The 19,574-nt window shown below is 48.3% G+C and overlaps 1 long non-coding RNA gene across 1 annotated transcript in view; it reads left to right on the top strand.

Annotated features, from left to right (window-relative positions):
• Positions 1-19,574, top strand: part of LOC139787951 (uncharacterized) — a 540,427-nt gene that overhangs the window by 267,863 nt on the left and 252,990 nt on the right. The gene's annotated exons all lie outside the window — the stretch shown is intronic.

Raw genomic sequence — 19,574 nt, 5'->3', positions numbered from 1 at the left:
CTGAACAGGCTGGGTCACTGGGAGGATGCCAACTGTATGAGGTCAAACAAGGCCAAGTTCCAGGTCGTTCACCTGGGCCAAAGGAGAAGCAGCGCTGCCAGGGGAGAGCTGAGCCTTGCACAGCTCAGCCTTGCTCAGACACAGCCCCTCCCTCCCCCGGGTTGTTGCACAGCCAAGGAAACTCCCTGCACCAGGGTGTCACCCACAGCACAGAGGTACAAGGCGCTGTCAGAGCCCTCGACCTCCTCCAGCTGCAGGAGGCTGTATTTCCCCGTGGTATTCAGCAAGGTGGTGAGACGGCCTCTGAGCTTGGAGCCAGCTGCTGCCTGAAACGAGACCAGCTGGGGAGCTTGGCCTCTCCTCTGCTGGTACCACTGCAAACTTCTAAAATTAGAAATCTGGTACATGCATGTGGTCTGAAAGGTGCCTCCTTCCTGTATTGTGATTTCTCCTTCTTGCTGGGTGACGGTGGTCTGCCCCATGATGCCTGTAAGAAAGTGAAGGTCAGTGGTTCTGCAGAGAAAGCCTCTGGAAAGCAAATAATAAGTGGATGCAAAACCCTGATGGAGAAGGCTCCCTGTCCTTTGCCCTGTATGAAAGCCCTGAGTCCAATGCACAGCCAGAAGGAGAGTGGTTTTGGGCAGGTGATTAGAGCTGTCACACAGCATGGACCCTGAGAAGTGCAATTCTGCGTCTGTGCTCTTTGTCCTCCCTGGTCTCTGACTTCCAAGAGGACCAGGGACCAGCCTGACATGCCTGAAGATTGCATCCTGGCATCAGAACCCTGACAGCAGATAGCAGCGCACAAGGTACTATGGCAAAAAGTTTCATCTGCCTTCCTCATCCCTGCCAAACACAATGTTGAAAGGAGGGAGTACTGGCTGACCTGAGAGACAGGAGGAGGCTGGAGGCCATGGCAGCCAGCCACAGACAGGTACTGTCTGTGAGGCAGCAGCTTTTACAGAACTTTTTTTATTTCATTGGAAAAGGAAAAGGTTAAGGCTCCAGAGACAGTTGAGACCTCTAGTGGTGACAGAAGGTGGATAGGAGGGGTGAGGTAGAGAGCTGGATTGAAAGGTCTGAGGCATCTCTCCTCTCTTTCTTTCTCCTTAACACGAATATCAGTGTCTTGAGAGCACTGGTGCAAAACCACAAATATCAGATACTATTTGGCATCATCTCCATGAAATTCAAGAGAATTTCTTCTCATAGACCTTGTTGAGGTTGCTCAAGGATTCCATAGGGGAAGTATCTAGAAAGCCAAGCCTGACTCATCCTGTTAACTTCTTGTAATTCCCACAGGATCCTGATAAGGCTGTGAAGAGTTTCCAGGGGAGAAGAAGAGGTGTGCACTGAGGGAAAGGCAGGACTTACCCAGCGGCTGCCCCAGGAAGGCAAGGAGGATGAGGTACCTGAGGTACATGTTGAGACCAACCTGCCTGTTTGTGGAGTGAGTCAGAAAAACACCTCCCAGCCCTGAGATAACAGAGCTGCTGGAAAGGATGCTGTTGGAGGAGTGGGGAAGAGAAATGATCTTTCTTCCTGTGCTTGAAATGCTCCTTCTGCGTTTCCCCCTCCTTCAGCAGCAACACGTAAGGCTCCCTCAGCCAATGACATTCTGAACATCTCCACAACAGGGCAGCCTTGTGGGTTCTGAACAATGTATGGAGAGTCTTGTGTCTTTCTGATGGGTCTTGCTGGGGTTAGTCAGTTGAGCTGTACATGGAGAGGGCTGTACAGTGAAAATAAAATATTGTCTCTTGAATGAGCAAAATTACACCCAAGCTGGAATGAGGCAACAGAGGCACAGTTTCTCTGTTTATAGTCTTTGAAATGTATCAAAGTTATTTCCATCAACAGACCTCTCCTCCACACATGACATCACCTTTCCCTGTTTACACTCCTTAAAATGTATCAAGGCTAATCTCATCAAGGAACCCCACTCCTCTGACAGGACTAAAAAATAAAATGCTAATCAGAATGGCTCATGATAGAGTTGTCCGACACGTAATGCAAATTAGTATCAAATACAAGAACTAAAGAATTCCAGGAAAACCTGAATACCAAAGGGAAGACCTGCAATTACCAATTTGCAACAATTGGTGAGAAGACGGAATTTTTACTATAAATATTCAGAGGAAAAAGGGGAAAATCAGCATCAAAAAGCAGTGAGAGAGAAGCAGAAGTCAGCAGCATCAGCAACACCAGTGACTTCAGAGACAGCAATCCTGGTGTCGATACTTCAGAAGGTGAAAAGAATGAAAATCTGTTCCCTTTCTCCTCCTTTTTTTCCTTAAAAGTTTCTCCTGGGGATGATTCATTAGATTAAAGACCTGTTTTCCCTGCATTTTCTCCCAAGACTCCTGTAGGTGTTGTGTTGTTTTCCCGTAAATAAACCATTGTAATTTGCTTAAACCATAAAGCTGGTTACTTTAGCAATTTGTGGAACATATATGTGCAGGTGCTAATATTTCCTCACAAACAAAATATAAAATATTTATACTTAGGGACCATGGCAGTGCTTGAGCATTCTCCCAGGCAGACAGACCCTGGTGTAGAAGTGCTGCCTCTCAGCTCCAGGTGTCACTGTCAAAGGGGCTTGTGACACCTGAAAATTCAGGTGAGAGCCCAAAGGAAGAGGTCAAGCACTCTGCTGCCAGGTAATAGGAGGCTGCAGGCAGTTTTCCTGCTGTTTGTTCCTCCTGGACATCACAACCCTAACCAGGCCCAGGCAAGGGAGGAGTGTCCATGGAGAACTTCTCCTGCCATGGAGAACCCAGACAGAAAAAGGGGTTTACCTCTCAAGATGATGGAGACAGGCCTTCTGCAGAGCCAATAAGCTCCTTGTCCTCCAGTAATGTCTGAAAGGAGTTTCTCACTCTCTCTCTCCTGACAGAGACTTCCTTTCCTTTCTCAAGTGTTTCTGGGAAGAGCACTTACTGTAAACATCCTACCCAGAATCACACACAGCCCCTCTTCCTGGGAGAACACTGAGTGCATTCCTCTGCTTTGCAGATTTCTACTCCCTGCTCACTCAGCTATCAGGTTTTGTCCCCCCTTGTCTGGGAATAGCATCTCCCGGGAGTCTGCGAAGGGAATGGCTGTGAACTGAGGGCCCCCCCTATCTGTGAACTGAGGGGACCCCCCGGGGCCGGGAGGAGCGGCAGCACCCCCTGGTGGGCGGAGCGGCAGCGTTCCTGGCGGTCCCGCATGGGACTGTCCCCCTTCCCCACACTCCCGGCCCCGCCCGCCGCGGTTTCTGCGCGGCCACAGCCCCAGACCCTCTCTCCGCGTCTACCACGGCACAGTTAATACACCGGCGTGTCCCCGCGCCGGGGCCTGGAGAGCTATGGAAGGGAACTGAGGCTACCAGGTGCTAGTGCCTTCAGTGGTCTCTGCTCACATCTTTTCCATGACCACCTTTGCACTTGGGGGGACCAACTTAGCCTGGGGACACCCTGGGGACAGCCCAGCAGGGATTCCGAAGCATTCAGAAGAAAGACAAGGTCTAAATATGGTATAGGCGGTGTTTGGGTATCAAGGAAGAAATGTACTTTAAGGGAAACAGCACATTCAAGGAGTCAGCGTCCTTGGGCAAGACACATCTGCTCTATTACACCTTGCTCTAAGAAGCAGAGAGGACTGAGTATCAATCAGCATGAGTAGAATAGAATGTGTTGGAGTGGCTGTGCCATCCTACACTCCATGTTGGTGGGTATTAGGACAGAAATAACCTTTCACTGTTTAAGAGGATGGACTTTCTTTTTGGTAACATCAAATAAAAAGCACGGAGTCATGGGAGGGAAGCAGAAGTTCTCTATGGACATAATCTGTACAGTGTATCACTGGAAAATCTACCTGGGTTATCCTGATGCTTAAGAAGTGCAGGGTTCCCACCCCACCACCATCTGAAGGGATCTAAGGTTCACTCACTGTCTGTATTGCTCCATTTAGTCTACCTTACTGAAACAGCCAGTTTACTATGTTGTGTCCTGCCAGGTCTTTCTTTCTGAGATCTGAAAAGGATGCTGCATCACATCCCTCACCCATGAACCCTCCTTGGTGTTGAGCAGAAGCAGGAAAAAACAGCCAGCAGAATTTTTCCTGGGAACACTGCTAGGAGGGATATGGTCAAATAGAGAAGCTGAGCCGCTTCTTGTCAACAGAACCAGAAAAAACCCCAAAACAGTGCCCCAGGCAGACACCAGTGGCCTTTACTGGACTCTTACAACATATGAGGTGAGTCTCCTGCCCACACTAATTTTTTTTGCTTCAGAAATGCTTAGACCTCTTATCCTGTCCTGCAAATGATGCCTCCACTGTGGAATGTGCTGAGGCATAACGCAGGAAGTGAAAAGACAGCAATTCAGGAATCCAAAACAGCCTACAGCATTAGCTAGGATGTTTACATTCAAGATGAGCTTGTTAGCAAATAGCCACATCTCCAAGGGATGCTTCTGGAAGCCTGGGGCAGGAAAGATACACGATAAAAGGCAGCCCAGCTCCTCACTCTCTCACCCACTTCTCTTGCCTCCTTTCCTTGGGAAGCAGGTGACTCTGAAGCCCTTCTTCTTCTCTGCTTTCTTTAAAAGGAGGTCTCACCTCAATGGACCTCTTATCTCATACCATCTTTGTTCTGTGTCAGATTTTGGGGCTCCTTGTTAGAGATAAAGGGAAGCAGGGAGAAGGATTTCTATGGATGGAGGCTGAAATGCACTGAGTGAGGCTTTGGCCAAATAAAACATGGTGGTTCTTTTTGTGCCTCTGCAAGATGGAGGCAAAAAGCTCTCATGCCTCTATGCAGTCTCCGCCTCCTAGGTCTTCATGTTCTGTGGTTTCCTCATGGTGTGGTGACAGGCTGCTCCTTACATCTCCCCATACAATATGCTTCCTCCTTGCCCTCTCCCCCAGGTGCACCTCCAGCCCCAGGACACGTCCTGCTACAACCCATGCCTGCCATGCCGACGCTGTGGCCTGACCCCTCTGGCCAGCAGCTGCAGTGAGCCCTGTGTCAGGCAGTGCCAGAGCTCCACTGTTGCCATTGAGCCCTCCCCCGTGGTGGTGACCCTGCCTGGACCCATCCTCAGCTCCTTCCCACAGAACACTGTGGTGGGCTCCTCCACCTCTGCTGCTGTTGGCAGCATCCTCAGCTGTGATGGAGCGCCCATCAACTCTGGGGGTGTGGACCTCTCCTGCATTACCAGCTGCTACTGTGGTAACAGATGCCCACCCTGCTAAAGGTGCTTACAACTGCTTTGAACAAGGACCCCCACTGACTCAGAATATGGTGTTCTGAGTACAGCACACTTCATGCTGTTGATTGAAGATCAGCTGGTCATGTCCAGCTGGACCTGCAAGGGCAGGATGGAAGGTGGACAATGTCTGAAAAGATGGACAACGTCTCCTTCTCCTGTCTTCTTCTCACTCTTCTCTCCTTTTATTGTTGTCTTGTGTTTCCCACAAACCTGTTGTGAAGAGTCCAGAAACCAGCTATGGCTGACCTGCTACACTGTGCCAGGCAAATCTACAGGTATCCTGTGGGAATTCTGGCACAGCAAAAGAGGAACTGCTTCCTGACTGCTCCTGCTCTTTCTCAAGCTCTGAGTGACCTCCTTTCCCTCTTTTCCCAGCTACAGGCAGGGCACAGAGTGGTTGGAGAGCAGCCAGACAGAGAGGGACCTGGGAGTCTAGATTGACAGGAAGCTGAACATGAGCCAACAGTGTGCCCAGGTAGCCAAGAAGGCCAATGGCATCCTGGCCTGTATCAGGAACAGCGTGGCCAGCAGGTCCAAGGAAGTGATTCTGCCCCTGTACTCAGCGCTGGTGAGGCCACAGCTTGAGTCCTGTGTCCAGTTCCTGGGCCCCTCAGCTCAGGAAGGAGATTGAGTTGCTGGAGCAGGTCCAGAGAAGAGTAAGGAGGCTGTGAAGGGATCCAGCACAAGTCCTGTGAGGAAGGGCTGAGGGAGCTGGGGGTGTTCAGCCTGGAGAAGAGGAGGCTCAGGGGAGACCTCATCACTCTCTACAACTACCTGAAAGGAGGTTGTAGGCAGGTTGGGGTTGGGCTCTTTTCCCAGGCAACCCTCAGCAAGACAAGAGGGCAAAAGAGGTCTCAAGTTGTGCCAGGGGAGGTTTAGGTTGGACATTAGAAAGAATTTCTTTACTGAGAGGGTGATCAGACATTGGAATGGGCTGCCCAGGGAAGGGGTGGATTCTCCGTCCCCAGAGATATTTAAAAAGAGACTGGATGTGGCACTCAGTGCCATGGTCTTGTAACTGCAGCGATAGTGGATCAAGGGTTGGACTTGATGATCTCTTCCAACCCAGCCAATTCTACGATTCTATGATTCTATGATTTACACTCATTAAAATATTGATGCAACCTCCCTGTGTCCATGGTGATCTTTCCATCTGCATACTGACTGCTTAGGGATAATCCCATTGTTTTGAGTGGAAATTAAATGGGAACAGGGGGGACCCTTCATCATTATTAGAGGTATAGGAAGGTAGGACACAGTGCACACAGTCCTCTTCCAGGCACTGCATCTGGAAGCCTTAGTTACTCTTCAGCCAGTGGCCATCAGTCCTTGCCTTGCTCCACCTTTGCTCAGAAACACCCCCTTGTCCCAAGCACAAGTCCTATGAAGAATGTCTGAGGGAGTTGGGGGTGTTCAGTCTGGAGAAGAGGAGGCTTAGGGGAAACCTCATCACTCTACAATTCCCCAAAAGGAGGTTGGAGCCGAGGGGGGGGTGGGTGCGGAGAGGAGAGGGAGTGGGACGGCAGTCAGGGTGCTGGTCCTTCCCCTTTGGTTCACAGGGCATGGTTTTCAGATGTCCTGTGGGTGGGAAAAGCTCCTCCTGATGGTTTTCACTGAAGTTTCTTTGTGTCCCGCATGGTGTTCTCCCTCTCCTTGAAGAAAAGAGCAGAGGGGATGACTGCAACCAGTTTTACAGTGCCCTCAGACTATGGCCATTTTGATCATTGGTGTTGGGTATAATAGGAATAAAGAGGTGAAGAGGTTAGTGTAGTATTCATTTTTGGTAATAAGGAGTCTGGAAAGTCAGAGTGTGTCTTCTTGCTTCTTTCACATCTTTTGTAGATGACCACCTGGAAGACTTCATACCCAGCTTAGGAGCATCACGGGCAGCTGCAGAGGAGCAGCACCAGCAGCAGGTAAATGAGAGGCTTGTGTGTTTTCTACTTTGCTTTTTCTCACAGGGTGCTGTTAAAGCATCCAGTAAACTTGTGTTCTAGATACTTGAGCTGAATCAGCAGGTTCTGTTCCACTTTGGTGCGGGTTCTGCTAGGCAAATTTGGGTAGCAGCATAAAAAGCACTGCTGATCTGAAAAGGTTTTCTTGCTCTCAGGAGATGCAGAGCTGCTAGAGAAGCACTGAGGGTATGTTCTGTGGTGGGAGCTAAAGGAATTTTTCTCTGCTATCATTATGAACTCCAGAGGATGTCTGTAAGAAAGTTTTTGGGTTATTTTGTGTGTGTGTCTTCTTACATTGCAAAGTTGTGAGCTCCTCTTCTCACTTCTAGAGTGTTCATTCTTTCTATGAGCCCCAGGTACTGCAATTTGGTTCCATGCTGCCTTAGCCTTAGCTGGAAATCTTGGATGGGGAGAGGAGAGTTTAGGCCTGTTTCCATGTAAGTTTCTGCTTTCCATTGCAGTGTTATCTCGCTGGTCACCTTAGTTTTTCCTTTTGCCACTGTTGCTTTTACAGCTGCAAAAGCAGGTTGTGCTGTCTGTGCCATCAAAGGACTTGCACAGCATGAGGAAAAAGAGGCTGAAGAAAAAGAGGCTGATTGCACCCTGGAGACAATGATTGTCCACTTGGAAGGAGAAAGAATGCCCGTTTTTTCCTGGATTTCTTCTGGTCATCTTCTGACCCCTGTGTTTCTGGGCAGGGTAAAATGTTTCGTGCTTCCAGTTCAGTGTCTGGAGGAGCTGCTGCATGTTTTGAGAGTAGTGGGAGCCTAAAAACCTTGCAGAAAAACATACTGAAGGAATGGGGGGCAAATGAACTAGTGCCTGGGAAACAAGAAACAGCTGCCAGATTCCAAGGAGCAGTCTTCCCTTTTTCTTTTCTGCAGAGGAAAAAATATAAGTACAAATTCAGAGCAGCTGCCACCTCTTGTCTGGTTTGGCTGAGAGAACAGCAAGAGGGAGAACAAGATGTGAATCAAAATCACCTCTTTGCCTTTGGTTCAGTGGGGGCATCTGTTTCCATTGTTAGATACTGGCCTGTTGGCTGGGAAATCTGATGAAATCTTCTCGGGCATTGTGTCCCTTGGCTTTCTGTGGAAGTTGGCTGACAGATGGAGGTGTAGTGCAGCTGCTGTGGGGAGAAGGTGAGATGCACCTGTAGATCTGCCTGTAGATCCTGTTGTGTGCCCAATAGCAAAGCAGTTCTCCTGATGGGTAAAGATGAAAAGGTGATGTGCAAAGCAGTCTCTGCAAGGGCACGTCAAGGGCTGCTGTTGTGTAGAGGCAGGGAGATGGGAAGAGTCCCCACAAGGCTGTCAGGGTCCATGAGCTCCAGGGGCAGGGGCAGGAGCAGTCCCACACCCCCTCCCCAAGAAGAGCAGCACAGCTCTGGTGCCAGAGAGCCATGGGGATGAGCCAAGAGTGCAGATCCCCAGGGCAGCCCCTGGGGACAGGCAGATCTGCATTCCTGCCAGGACATGGTGTCCATGGGTGAGGGTCAGGGCTGAGAGCAGCTCGGGGCTGTGGCAGCATCTTGTAGGTCTGGTACTGTAGGGGATTGATCCTTGTCGTGGCCAGACCTACAGGTCCTGTTATCACTGTGCAGGGGACAGTGCTCAGGAAAGAGGTGATGGGAGGGGAGGGCTGGAGGTGAGGCATCCTCCTCACTTCTTTGAGGAAGAATACTTTTCTGTCTTCCAGAGACGGTGGTCTTTGGTTAGCAGCTGGGATGAAGAATATTGCTGAGAGAGAGGGGGCATTCTTCCCAAATGAAAGGAATTCATGAGGGTGGTAGCTCTGGGCTTCTGCCTTGGCTGCTGAGGGGAGTGAGGAGGCACAGGTGCCTCCCAGAGTAAAGCTGGGCCTTGCCACTGGGCAGGTACAACTGGTGGGCAGGGAGAGTTCCCTTTTTCCCTGTGGTGGTTGCAAGTGTGTTTTCTGCTTCAGGAGCAGGCAGCCTCCCAGGACAGTCTGGAAGAGATCAGAGCCCGTGACCACCATGCACAGAGAAAGCTTCTGATGTGCAGAATTAGAGATCTCAGATGGGAACTAGACAACATAAAAATGCCCTCCAAGAAGACACTTTTGAAGAAGAAAAATATGAAAATCTGAATGTGGAGGAAGTAAAACCTAGAAGATTTGTAGAAAAAAAGCTGGAAAGGCGAGTAGATGCTTTTTGTAGTGAAAAGGGAATGTATGGCAGAAAAGATGGGAAAAAAGATGGGATTTCTCCATGGGAAAGGGAGGGTAGTTCAGAGTTGTTGTGCAGGTGTTCTCTGCCTTTTGGAAGAAGCTGTGTAAGCACACAGCATCCACAGATGACTTTGAAGCTCTCGTGCTGAGCAGTCCCAAGTGTTGGTAACTCTTGCTGCTCCTTGCAGGTGGTTTCACTGCTAAGATATAGGCTCCCCAAAACCCCTCAGGTCAAATGCTGTTCTGAGTTTGGTCACTCCTTGCCTCTGTTCGATGGCTCTGCAAACTCTTTGTAATGCTGATTCCGCAGAGGGTGTTAAGTGTCTAGGAGCCAGTAAGTCTGCGTCTCCTTTAAGAAGATCAAATAAAGGAGCCAATTCAGAATTTGAAATACCCAGAAGGGGTCGCAACCAATTAATAGATCCCAAAAGTTTTTGAGCATCGTGCAGTGTGGCTATCTGAGTATTAATCGATAGCATTTGCGGAATTATGGAATGATTGGTAATTTTCCACCCTAGATAATTCCAGGGGGCCTGTTTTTGAATTTTTTCTGGTGAAACTTTCAAACCTGCCTGATCGATGGCAGTTAACACAGATTCTATTGCTTTTTGTAACTCACCCTCAGCGGCAGCAGCAATTAACAGGTCATCCATACAATGATACAATATTACAGTTGGAAATTCAAGACGTACTGGGGCCAATATTTTGGCCACATACCACTGGCAAATTGTGGGGCTATTTTTCATGCCCTGAGGTAAAACCGTCCAATGGTAGCGTTTGAGAGGTGCTCCTATGTTAATGCTAGGCACAGAAAAGGCAAATTTAGGTGCATCATCAGGATGTAAAGGAATATCAAAAAAGCAATCTTTTAAATCAATAACAATCAAATTCCATTCCCGCGGGATCATTGTTGATGAGGGGAGACCTGGTTGTAACGCTCCCATTGGCTCCATAACAGCATTAACTTTTCGTAAATCATGCAATAATCTCCAACCACCTGATTTTTTCTTAATTACAAAAATAGGAGTATTCCACGGACTGAAAGTTGGGACTATATGTCCTTTTTTTAATTGAATTTGTAGCAATTGTTCTAGGGCGTTAAGTTTTTCTTCTGATAAGGGCCACTGGTTCACCCACACTGGATCCTGTGTTTTCCAGGTTAATTGTGGGATTTCACGCCCCTCTACAGTGACCCTTGTTAAAAACCCGTTTCCAAATGCAATCCCCATTGTGACAGAACATCCCTTCCCCACAGATTCAATGGCACTGGCAATACAAAAGGTCTAACACTAGCTACCCTGTTCTCTGGACCAATGATTTGAATAATATCTTCACTCTGATAACTGTTACCAATTCCCCCTATTCCTGCTAATGGCTGTGCAGTGCGAATTAATTTCCACTGGCTCGGCCACTTAGCTTGGGAGATTACAGTAACATCGGCGCCTGTGTCAATAAGACCTGTTAACACAACTTGTTGACACCCGTTTTTAAATTTACATTGTTTCAATGGTCTGTCCTTTGAGATCGCATGTGTTCAGTATATTTGCGGGCAGCCTGTAGATCAGAAAGCACCCTTCCGTGTGGCATCGCGTATGGATCGTGATCATCAGGAAACAGATCTGGCTCTCCCCCCGGATCGAAAGGATCGGACTCGGACGGATCGTTGCTTGGCAAATCCGGTCTGGTTACTTTGGCTACAGTTCTGACAGGGGGAGTGTCTTTCTGCGCTCTTCCCTCTGGTAGCGGAGGGGCGCTGGGAACTGCAGAAGCGGCAGAAGGAGTGTCTGCTCGTCTCGATTCCCGCGCTTTAACCCCTTCAAATACTGTTTGCCAGGAAAAAAGGAGTTTGATCGCTTCCTGATCCCCTCGCGTGCTCAGGTCCCATAAACGGACCCCTGCTTTATCCCACAGTTCAGATTTAAAGATAGTAACAGCAGTAACATCTGGGAATTTATCACGAACCCATTTTAACATGAGCTTAAGTTCATGATCTGAGATTTCTTTCTGTTGCTTAAGCAACAGTTCTCTCATAAGTCTATAAACGTCCTTTTCTTCATGGGAACTCTGACTACCCATATCAACGTTTCTCCAATCTCACCTGCCAATCGCGAGGAGGTGCAAAATGGGGTGGCCACCCACTTCCAGGCTTCCTTTCAGCCTATTCGACGTTATCAGAGACTGCGGCCGGATGCTTCTTTCAGCAACTTCTACCCGGCGTTACGTCGGGTTCCCCGGCGTCACGTCTAGCATCACGTCGGGGTCACCATTTGCCGCACGAAGGACGGGGAAACAGTTTGATGCAAACTAACTCCGTTTATTTGTACTCTTACACACAGTTATATACCTTTTTCTTATCTCACATAACATATGGAATTACCTGATTGATTAGTTACAGTTAGCATGTTACTACGCGATTAGTTACATGGTAAGGAGATAACAACCTCTGTTTTACACCACTCATCTGTTTTCCAGGAGATCTTGCAAGCAAGGGAGTCTGTAGAAAGTCCCGTGCTTATCTAGCATACCTGGGGCTATGTTCACTCCATGGTTTGAGTGATAACCAGCCTGTCTCCATCAATTGTTCTGTGCTATCAATACATGCTGCCTTTATACCTACAACTCCTAATCCTCTCTACTTTCGGAAGTCAACGAATTTTCAGAGCCCTGGCTGGTAACTGTGCCAAAATGTTCCTGCCAGAGATAATTCTTGGTATGTGTCTGAATGTTTCAGAGCTGATGATGAACTACCAAAAGCCAATACTGCACTCCATGAGTAGGGCATCAGAAGAAGATCTTCAGTCACCAGCAGCTTTGATAATGGAGGTCTGGCTGCAAGTCCAGTTCAGCATTCAGCTCACCTGGGACATCCTGGCAAAGAGTTTGGCACTGAACAGGAATCTAAGTCCAGTAGAAAGCTTCAGAAGTTCAGCAATGAAGGCCATGCTGTCAAGAAACAGGGTTGCAGCCTATGAGGCACGGACAAGCATTTTGAAATCCTGTTCTCTACTACTAGTGAAGAGAATCCATGAGCCTCACCCAAAAGGTTCCTGCAGATGCTAAGATCATAATCCTTGGTGACTTCAACACTGGAGTAGGAAAGAACTATGAAGCCTGGAAAGGAGTCCTGGGCAAGCATAGTGTTGGAAACTGTAATGACAAGGGATGTCTCCTGCTGGAGTTTTGTGCTGAGCAGCAGCTCACCATCACCAGCACTCTCTTCCAGCAGAAAGACAGCCTGAAGACAACCTGGAAGCATCCTGGATCCAAGCACTGGCACCTCACTGACTGTGTCTTAGTGCGCCAGAGAAGTGTTGGCAATGTCTGTCATAGCCGAGCGATGCCTGGTGCAGAATGTCCTACAGACCACTGCCTTGTGCCATGCAAACTTACCCTCTGCTTGAAGCCCAAACCTAAGAGGGGTGGCATCCCAGGGAGGAGGCTCAAAGTGAACCATCTTCAAAAAGGTACAGTGAGAAACAGCTTCCAGGTAAACCTTCAAGCTGGGCTTTCAGATCATCCCATAGATCCCTCTCCTGAAGCGCTTTGGCAACACAGTAAAAAGAGCATCCTGCAGTCCTCTGAAGAATCCCCAGGGTTCTCCTCAAAGAAAAACCAAGATTGCTGTGATGAAACACCCAAGAGATCCAAGGTTTAATGCAGTGAGCTCCAACAGAAACTTGGAGACATCCACAACAAGTGGTGGATCAGCCTGGCAGAAAAGACAGAACTCTGCACAGTTACGGGTGACCACAGAGTGCTCTACAAAGCAGGGTATGGATTGTGATGTGTAGCAATATTTAAATTTGTTCTTTGTGTCTGTGCTAAGGCTAATTAACTGGTCAGAAGACTGGTCAGAATCTCAGTTAAACTGTCATTCTGCAAATTCTACCAGTCCCAGGCAGAGCAAAGGTTTAAAAGTTGCCATACCCATTTTGTTAATCTTTACTTTCTGGAAAACAGGAACTAGTCCTGTTGAGTAATTAGACACTGGTGTGCTGTTTCTCTGTGAATAGTGATGTGAACAGTGCTTTAAAATTCCATATCTTTCTTCATCTCAACCCCAGAGTGTTTGAGTGAATACCTGCATGTGTCAGATAACCACCTTATTCTTTATTTTACAGTTTCTTTAGGAGGGAAGAGGGGGAAGAACTCCAGGAGTGCTGTCAACGGTTTCCCCCTGTGAATCACTTTGTATTCCTAGTGCCAAAATACCAGCTTCCTTTGGGAGATGGTAGTTGGGTGGGTGGGTGGATGAATGGAGGGCCTGTCCAGATTTCTGAAAGCAAATGTGTCAGCAGGGAGGCAATTGTTACTCTATTTGAACTTGGTAAGAAAACAGACAGAGATTTGTTTCAATATAAACCTCAAGTGTTTGTCAGAAGAGCTTTCAGATACATGTATTCATTTAATTCTGTTTTTTTAATAGGGAAACAGACCCAAGAACCATCTAATACAAAGTCCTGCCTTTACTTCACCTGAATAATATCTGCAGTCAAACTGTGGCTCTTGCATCACAAGAGATTGCTTTGAGTTTTGTTAAAAAAATACATGATTCAGGGTATGCTGGTGTGGTGTTCAAGATGAATAATACTTGAGCCTTTCTTTGGTATTAGAAAACAGAAATCCTCCCGAGTGTCTGCTGATAATTTGGAGGTGCTCAGCTGCTGACTGCTGGTGGCAGGCAAAATTTTCCTACCTACTGAATTCAAGACAGGTCTAACTGTATAATCAAATAAGTTAAATTAAAGGCATAGTTCATGCTTTTTATAACCATTTTCATGCTCATGTAACCGTTTCATCAGGGCAATGTCAGAGAGCTGCAGCAGGAGCTTGCTGAAGCTCTTAAAAAGCTGTCTGGGACAGAATCTTCACTGGAAGTTGCTACGAGACACTGCAGCAACCTGGAGGAAGCCAGCCTGGGCATGGAAAAGGAATTGGGAGAGGATAAATCCAAGGTACATGAAGTTGTCCCAGAATTCCAGAACAAACTGCATTCACAGATTATTTTGAAGGTCTCGTGCTGAGTAGTCCCAAGTGTTGGTAACTCTTGCTGCTCCTTGCAGGTGGTTTCACTGCTAAGATATTGGCTCTCCAAAACCCCTCAGATCAAATGCTGTTCTGGGTTTGGTCACTCCTAATCCCCTCTACTGTTCCTGCCAGAGATAATTCTTTGTATGTGTCTGAATGTTTCAGAATTGTTGGGAAAAAGGAAACACCAACAGAAAGCTTTGTGGAAGGTGGCAGAACACACTTCCCATCAGTGGAGGTCTATCTGTCAGTCCATTTCACGATTCAGCACACCTGGCACATCCTGGCACCAGTCTGGCTCTGAACAGAAGTCTGAGTTCAGTAGGAAGCTTCCCAAGTCCACCAGCAGGAGCAGAATCATTGATGAACAGAGATTTGCTCCTGTTAATGCAGCCAAGGTAAACATTTTGAAATCCTGTCTTCAGCTACTGCTGAAGAGCATCTGTAAGCAAGATTGTGCCTTTTAGTCTAGAGTTACAGCTCATTTGTAGTTCCAGACCTCATGGTGTAATACACCAAAACAACTCCTCCTCATCCAAACAGTACACAGCTACATGTGGTAGGGGTGATGAGTTTTGTTTTTGAGGGCTGTACTGTTTTCCAAGAGTGCTCAGAGACCAAAGAAAATACTGAACTCTGGATCATGAACTGTGTAACTGTTAATGTAAAGTCATCTTTCACTGGAGTTAATCCTCAATCACAAACATAAAAGGAGCCCTACACAGAGTTTCAGACTTCAGCCATCACTTCTCCTCCCGTGTCCAGTGATTGCCTTCAGCACTGACCCATAACACACACCCTCTGCTGTCAGTTCTTGGTCTTTGCTGTCCCTTACTCATTGCTTGTGTTTGTAGCTCCTCTGTTGCAGTCTTTTTATTTGAATAGGGAAGAAGAGGCTAATCAGAGAGAGATTTGCTAGTTTGTGTTTCCTGTATCTATGGTATATCTCTTTATGTCACACCATACCACACTGTCAGTCATTCTGAAGTTAAGAGGATATCTTTTTATTTCTGCAGACCTCTGCTTAGTGAGAGGTACGGCTAAGAAACAAACCAGGTGTGTCCTGGTTTGGGCCAGGATAAAGGTAATTTTCTGTCTTGTACTTTTGCTTTCTTTGCAGCTGCTGCCCACAGACACTGCTGCTGTTAAGAAAGCCAACGCTGCTCCTGCTGCAGACAAAAGAGCCTCTCCCCCTCAGCACACACAGATACTGAAAAAGAGAAAGATCCTGACAGGATTAAGTCCTGTAAGGAGAGGAGATCAGGCCAAGCTGTTTGTGTGAATTTATTTTATGTAGAATTAACCTTTCCCTTAACCCTTAACATTGAGTCATTAACCCTTAACACATAACCTAACCCTAACACATAACCATTACCCTAGCCCTAACCTTACCCGTAACCCTCAACCAAACCCTAACCCAGACCCTCACGTTAACCCTTACACTAAAGCCTAATCCCTAAAACCTTATCCCTTATCCCTCAACCCTCAACCCTAAAGCAGAGCCCTAACCCCTAAAGCCTAACACCTAACCCCTTATCTCTAACCCTAAACCCTAAGCGCTGAATCCTAAAACCTAACCCTAAACCCTAACCCTAAAACCTTAACTCTAATCCCTTAACCCTAAACCCTAACCCCTTTATCCCTAACCCAGGCCTCCATGGCCATCTGCACCCAGGCAGGGACCCAGGGACACCCTGAGGGCCGGACGCAGCATGTGCCAGTGGAGAGGAGCCACGGAGGCCTTGGCCCTGCTTCCAGGGACCCCAACTGCCACTCCAGCTAATTAGCTTAAGCCTCATATTGAGTGCAAAGAAATCTGTCAGGGTTTAACGCTGCGCCGGCAATTCAACAGAATTAGAGATGCTCTCTGCTAACTCATCTACTAACCCCCCCTTCCCTCCCAGACAAGGAAACGACACAGAGGAAGGGACAGAGACTTACGGCTTGGAAACTAAACTGCACAGCTTGAAATGAAACTCTAATGATAGAAAGGAAACATTTCTAAATCTGCACAAATAGACAGGAAAATTGGACACCACGGTCCTCCCCCCTCTCCCCCAAGAACTCTCACGTCACCACCGAGGCTGCAGGGCGGCCCCGGGAAAGTCCAGCCTGGACTCCTGGACTCAGCAGTGCTCGGGACCTGGAGGCAGGAAGACAGAGATTCAGGCTGCCACGGAGCAGGACCACAGCCAGAGCAACGGATGGAATCCTCCCAGGATGCTGAAGCAAACAGGGACAGGCAAAGGCAAAAGGCCAAAGGAAGGAAGAAGGAAGAGGGCAGGCGGCCTTTGACCCTCAGCATCCCTCAAATTTATCCTGAGGATGGTGTGTAGGGCATGGAATACTCTCTTTGGTCAATTTTGGTCATTTCTCTTCTCTCCAGCTCCCTAAAGGAGGGTTGTAGGTGTGACCTCTTTGCTCCTTTTCTCTTTCTGGTGCACAAGGTGTTCTTCAGAACTGAGCAGTGGCCTTGCTCGGATGAACATTCTCTAGCACTAACTATAAACATTGAGTCTTATCACTCCTAGAAGCAGACACTGACTGGGAAAAAACTTGCTGTTCGTTTCAGCGAGGGTAGCCGCTTACAAGAGACTTAGCTGAAAGAAAAATGACAAGAGAGAAAATTAGCTCTATCCTGGCAAAACAGTCCATGGGCTGCAGATCCACATCTTCCCCTCCGTGCCCTTCCATGGGCTGCAGGGGACAGCTGCCCTCTCCTCACAGGCTCCAGGGGAACTTCTGCTCTGGCCCTTCCTTCCTTCACTGACACTGTCACCCAGGGCAGCTGCTGGCTCCTGAGGGAGGTGCTCTCCCAGATACGGGCACCCCAGATCTCCACACCCCTTATATAGCCCCCCACTCACCACAGAGACCCCCGTGACAATGGTGTCCAAACACCAGGCCCTGACTCACAAAGCCCTGCTAGTGGCTGTGCAGACGCCCCGGCCTGGAACTGGCTGGCACTGTGTCACAGAATCATGGAATCATGGAATGGCTTGGCTTGGAAGGCTTAAAGATCATCTAGTTCCAACCCAACCCATTCCACCATAACATGATTCCACTCAACTGAAGCCAACCCGCCCCCGGCCCCATGGAACTCACTTTGTAATTCCATTCACAGAATCAGACTCCTCTCCTCTCCTCAATCGGCACCCTCTCCTTGATTACTCAAAGATGAGCTTCCCATGCACCTCCTGCGGCACGATCCTACAGATCATTCCAATGACCCTTCAGATCATTCAGAATCAAAGAATACCTCAGGCTGCAAGACACTGCTGACCATCATCTTGTCTGAGTGCCCTGCCCAAGGCAGGCTGAAACCCAACTCTAATCCCTAACCCCAATAACTAACCCAAACCCTAACCCTAACCCTACAAACTAACCTCTAAAGCCTAAACCCTAGCCCTAAATCCTAACCCTAGCCCAAATTCTGAACCGTAAACAATAAAACCTAAACCCTAGCCCTAACTCTAAACCTTACACCATAAACCCAAAACGCTAAACCTAACCCGAATTCTAACCCCTAATGCCTAATCCTGAACCCAAAACCCTAGCCCTAACCCAAACCCTTACCACTAAACCTAAACCCTAACCCTAAACCCTTACCATAAACCCCTAGCTCAAACCCTTATCCTAACCCTGACCCCAACCTCTACCCTAACCCTAACACATAACTATTACCCTAGCCCTAACCTTACCCATAACCCTCAACCAAACCCTAACCCAGACCCTCACGTTAACCCTTACACTAAAGCCTAATCCCTAAAACCTTATCCCTTATCCCTCAACCCTAAACCAGAACCCGAACCCCTAAAGCCTAACACCTAACCCCTTACCTCTAACCCTAAACCCTAAGCGCTGAATCCTAAAACCTAACCCTAAACCCTAACCCTAAAACCTTAACTCTAATCCCTTAACCCTAAACCCTAACCCCTTTATCCCTAACCCAGGCCTCCATGGCCATCTGCACCCAGGCAGGGACCCAGGGACACCCTGAGGGCCGGACGCAGCATGTGCCAGTGGAGAGGAGCCACGGAGGCCTTGGCCCTGCTTCCAGGGACCCCAACTGCCACTCCAGCTAATTAGCTTAAGCCTCATATTGAGTGCAAAGAAATCTGTCAGGGTTTAACGCTGCGCCGGCAATTCAACAGAATTAGAGATGCTCTCTGCTAACTCATCTACTAACCCCCCCTTCCCTCCCAGACAAGGAAACGACACAGAGGAAGGGACAGAGACTTACGGCTTGGAAACTAAACTGCACAGCTTGAAATGAAACTCTAATGATAGAAAGGAAACATTTCTAAATCTGCACAAATAGACAGGAAAATTGGACACCACGGTCCTCCCCCCTCTCCCCCAAGAACTCTCACGTCACCACCGAGGCTGCAGGGCGGCCCCGGGAAAGTCCAGCCTGGACTCCTGGACTCAGCAGTGCTCGGGACCTGGAGGCAGGAAGACAGAGATTCAGGCTGCCACGGAGCAGGACCACAGCCAGAGCAACGGATGGAATCCTCCCAGGATGCTGAAGCAAACAGGGACAGGCAAAGGCAAAAGGCCAAAGGAAGGAAGAAGGAAGAGGGCAGGCGGCCTTTGACCCTCAGCATCCCTCAAATTTATCCTGAGGATGGTGTGTAGGGCATGGAATACTCTCTTTGGTCAATTTTGGTCATTTCTCTTCTCTCCAGCTCCCTAAAGGAGGGTTGTAGGTGTGACCTCTTTGCTCCTTTTCTCTTTCTGGTGCACAAGGTGTTCTTCAGAACTGAGCAGTGGCCTTGCTCGGATGAACATTCTCTAGCACTAACTATAAACATTGAGTCTTATCACTCCTAGAAGCAGACACTGACTGGGAAAAAACTTGCTGTTCGTTTCAGCGAGGGTAGCCGCTTACAAGAGACTTAGCTGAAAGAAAAATGACAAGAGAGAAAATTAGCTCTATCCTGGCAAAACAGTCCATGGGCTGCAGATCCACATCTTCCCCTCCGTGCCCTTCCATGGGCTGCAGGGGACAGCTGCCCTCTCCTCACAGGCTCCAGGGGAACTTCTGCTCTGGCCCTTCCTTCCTTCACTGACACTGTCACCCAGGGCAGCTGCTGGCTCCTGAGGGAGGTGCTCTCCCAGATACGGGCACCCCAGATCTCCACAC

This window comes from Heliangelus exortis, chromosome 27 (assembly GCF_036169615.1).
Source record: "Heliangelus exortis chromosome 27, bHelExo1.hap1, whole genome shotgun sequence".
Classification (NCBI taxonomy): Eukaryota; Metazoa; Chordata; class Aves; order Apodiformes; family Trochilidae; genus Heliangelus; species Heliangelus exortis.
The sequence above is the reverse complement of the archived record's forward strand: the minus strand, read 5'-3'. Positions and strand labels throughout refer to the sequence as shown.